Source organism: Bos javanicus, chromosome 6 (genome assembly GCF_032452875.1).
Source record: "Bos javanicus breed banteng chromosome 6, ARS-OSU_banteng_1.0, whole genome shotgun sequence".
NCBI lineage: Eukaryota > Metazoa > Chordata > Mammalia > Artiodactyla > Bovidae > Bos > Bos javanicus.
Window position 1 is genome coordinate 106,699,973 of NC_083873.1, and position 4,495 is coordinate 106,704,467.

Below are 4,495 nucleotides of genomic sequence, written 5' to 3' on the forward strand. Positions count from 1 at the left end.
TATTATTAGTAGTTTCCTATAGCTGCATAGCTGAATACTGCAGACTGAGCTGCTTCAACAAGAAGGATGCGTGCTCTCAGTCCTGGAAACCGGACGTCTGCAAGCTGGCATGGGCAGGTTGTTTCCTTCTGTGGCCTGTCTCCTCGGTTTATCAGTGGGTGGTTCCTCCCCCGTACTCAAATGGTCTTTATTCTGTGTGTGTCTAGGTCCTAATCTACTCTTCTTATATAGGCGCACTAGCAAAATTGGATTAGGACTCACCCGTAAGACCTTGTTTTAACTTAATCACCTTTTTTCCAAACATGTTTCCAAATATAGTCACACTTAAAGAAATTGAAGCTTAGGACTTCAGCATATGGACCTGGAGGAAGTCACAGTTCCGTGTGGAACATTCTTGTGATACTGTGACCTTGAAGACTCATAGCACACTGGAATATATTAGAGGTTCTGATCAATCTGGTTGCAAATATATTATTTATCTTTGTCTCTAGCAAACTTATTTGACTATTTTTCATAACATTCATTAAAATTTCATGGGAAAGATGTTGCAAGGAATAAAATGTTTGAGAAATAACTGCCATCCTGTCCAGACACGCTAGACTCAGATCACTTGGAGTCATGTTATATTCATTCTGATTCTCGATTGAGGAATTTAGTTTACAACAGTTTTATAGCAAGTAAAATCAAAAGCTAACATCTTTGAAAGGAAAAGTAAATATGTCTACATCACCAAATGAGAGCTTATGTAGGGACCTAGAGATTATCATATTAAGTGAAGGAAGTCAGACAGAGAAAGATAAATATCATGTGATACTGCTTATATTTGGAATCTAAAATATGATACAAATGAACTTATTTACAAAACAGACATAGACTAACAGACAGAAAATAAACTTATGGTTACCAAAGGGAATATCAGGAGTGGTAAGGAGAAATAATTTATGAGTTTTGGATTAACATATATATACTACTGTATATAAAATGGGCTTCCAGGTGGCTCAGTGGTAAAGAATTCGCCTGCGATGCAGGAGATGCAGGAGACATGGGTTCAACATCTGGGTCATGAAGATCCGCTGGAAAAGGGAATGGCAATCTACTCCAGTATTCTTGCCTGGAAAATCCCATTGGCAGAGGAGCCTGGAGGGCTACAATCATGGGGCTTGCAAAGAGTTGGACATGACTGAGTGACAGCGTGCACGTATATAAAATAAATATACCCACCGTTTAGAACAAGGAACTATATTCAATATCTTGCAATAACCTATAATGGAAAAGAATCTGAAAAATATACGTGTGTGTATATATACATATATATATATATATATAACATATATAATTGAATCACTGTTGTACATTTGAAACTAACACAGCATTGTAAATTAACTCTACTTCAATTAAAAAAAAAAAAAAAGAGCTGCAAATTAAATGTGACTTTTTACCCTGGAATTTGACCTTATCTCTTTCTCTTAAAATCACATCCCATCTGCCAGACAATTCTAAACATGACCACTTTTTGCCACTGTCCTTGCTCTTATCCTGGTCCAAACCTTTCTAATCGGTGTCTCTGCTTCCACCCTTCTATCCCTTCCATTGGTTCTCAGAAGAGAACCCAGCGTGTGCCTGCTAAAGGCAGCCAGATTCTATACCCCCACTAGTTACCCATCCAAGGATTTCCTGCTTGCCTGCAATAGGAGCCAAAGTCCTTATTATGGTCCTGGTGGTTCTGCATTCTCTGTCCACACTGACCTCTCTGCTCTATTTCCTATACTGCATTGTGGTGGTTATTGTTCAGTAACTTAGTGTTGTCCAACTCTTTGTGATCCCACGGGCTGCAAAATACCAGGCTTCCCTGTTTATCACCAACTTGCAGAGCTTGCTCAAACTCGTGTCCATCGAGTCAGTAATGCCATCCAATCATCTCATGCTCTGTTGCCCCTTTTTCCTCTTGACCTCAATCTTTTTCAACATCAGAGTGTTTTCCAAAGAGTCGGCTCTTCACATCAGGTGGCCAGTGTATTGAAGGTTCGGCTTCAGCCCTTGCTCCAATATCCCAAGTAGCAGACTCCTGTCTGTGCGCTTGGATCTCAGGACTTTGCATGTGCTTCCTCTCTGGCAGGAACAGTGCTCTCCAGATACCTGTAAAGTTGGGTTCCTCACGTCCTACAGGTACAGTAAGTTCCCGACACAGGAACCCTCAAGTTGCGAACTTTCAAAGATGGGAACCTGCAGCTTGTTCCAGCAAGGAACCAGAGCCTGTGCCATCCACCTCAGGCGTGAGTGAAACTGTCACCCGCGCTCCATCTCCTATTTCTGATGATCATTCAGCTCTATCATCGCCCACCTCCTCACCCTCCTTCTTGCTGGTCCACTCCATCCCACCCGCCATGGGCCAGCTGCTGTATTGCACTTCCGTGCTTTTGAGGGATTGTACTGTAAGACTTAAAATCTCTTTTATTTTTTGTGTTTATTTGATTTTTATGTATTATTTGTGTGAAATGTATTATCATTCAGTTCAGTTCAGTTGCTCAGTCATGTCCGACTCTTTGTGACCCCATGAACTGCAGCACGCCAGGCCTCCCTGTCCATCACCAACTCCTGGAGTTCACTTAGACTCACGTCCATCAAGTCGGTGATGCCATCCAGCCATCTCATCCTCTGTCGTCCCCTTCTCCTCTTGCCCCCAATCCCTCCCAGCATCAGAGTCTTTTCCAATGAGTCAACTCTTCACATGAGGTGGCCAAAGTACTGGAGTTTCAGCTTTAGCATCATTCCTTCCAAAGAAATCCCAGGGCTGATCTCCTTTAGGATGGACTGGTTGGATCTCCTTGCAGTCCAAGGGACTCTCAAGAGTCTTCTCCAACACCACAGTTCAAAAGCATCAGTTCTTTGGTGCTCAGCTTTCTTCACAGTCCAACTCTCACATCCACACATGACCACTGGAAAAACCATAGCCTTCGCTAGACGGACCTTTGTTGGCAAAGTAATATCTCTGCTTTTTAATATGCTATCTACGTTGGTCATAACTTTCCTTCCAAGGAATAAGTGTCTTTTAATTTCACGGCTGCAATCACCATCTGCAGTGGTTTTGGAGCCCCCAAAATGAAGTCTGACACTGTTTCCCCATCTATTTGCCATGAAGTGATGGGACCAGATGCCATGATCTTCGTTTTCTGAATGTTGAGCTTTAAGCCAACTTTTTCACTCTCCTCTTTCACTTTCATCAAGAGGTTTTTTAGTTCCTCTTCACTTTCTGCCATAAGGGTGGTGTCATCTGCATATCTGAGGTTATTGATATTTCTCCTGGCAATCTTGATTCCAGCTTGTGCTTCTTCCAGCCCAGCGTTTCTCATGATGTACTCTGCATAGAAGTTAAATCAGCAGGGTGACAATATACAGCCTTGACGTACTCCTTTTCCTATTTGGAACCAGTCTGTTGTTCCATGTCCAGTTCTAACTGTTGCTTCTTGACCTGCATATAGGTTTCTCAAGAGGCAGGTCAGGTGGTCTGGTATTCCCATCTCTTTCAGAATTTTCCACAGTTTATTGTGATCCACATAGTCAAAGGCTTTGGCATAGTATTACAGTACAGTATTATAGAGCTGATTGTGTTAGTTGGGTGCCTAGGCTAACTGCTAAACTTATGAACAAATTGGACTTATGAATGTGCTGTCAGAAAGGAACTTGTTGGTATGTTAGGGTATTACTATATTTAAATATCACCTCAGAGATGCCTCTGGTGACACAGATGTAAAACTTCAGTTTTATCCCTTCTTTCCGAATTGCTTTTTTTCAATGTAAGTTCACAAAGCCTTATTTGTTTTCTCCATGGCTGTCTCCCCAGGACCTAGAACAATCATCAGCATGCAGCTAGCACTCAATAAGTTTCTCTTGAGGGAACACATTAGTTTGGTTTGTATCACAAAGCTCCTTTCCATTCTATTTGTTACACTGTTTATCACTCCATTGAGCTTCCCTGGTGGCTCAGAGGGTAAAGCGTCTGCCTCCAATGCAGGAGACCCGGGTTCGATCCCTGGGTCAGGAAGCTCCCCTGAAGAAGGAAATGGCAACCCACTCCAGTATTCTTGCCTGGAGAATCCCATGGACAGAGGAGCCTGGTAGGCTACAGTCCATGGGGTCACAAAGAGTCAGACATGACTGAGTGACTTCACTTTCACTTTCATTCACTTTATCACTCTGTTTTACTACCCACTCATTCATTCACTCGCAACAAATGAGCATTTATTATCACATCTATTATCACCACAAGTGAGTATCAGATACTCCAGTTCTATAGTAGTGAATAAAACAGACAAATCCTAAATGGAGTTTATTGCCAAATAAATTGAAATATATAGAGCATTCTTAGTTTCTCTTTGAAAATTGTTTCCTACACAAATAGCACTTAATTTTTGTCTCAAATAAAATACAGCTAATATTGAGAGGGTATAACCTCCTTGCCCTGAAATTTTCTGGGCACTTACCTGCATTCTTCAAT

General features: G+C 41.7%; 1 non-coding gene across 1 annotated transcript; it reads left to right on the forward strand.

Moving 5' to 3' along the window:
• Positions 1–3,970: 3,970 nt before the first annotated feature.
• Positions 3,971–4,043, forward strand: TRNAW-CCA (transfer RNA tryptophan (anticodon CCA)). Its single transcript has one exon. It is a non-coding gene; the product is annotated as a tRNA-Trp (tRNA).
• The last annotated feature ends 452 nt before the right edge of the window (positions 4,044–4,495 follow it).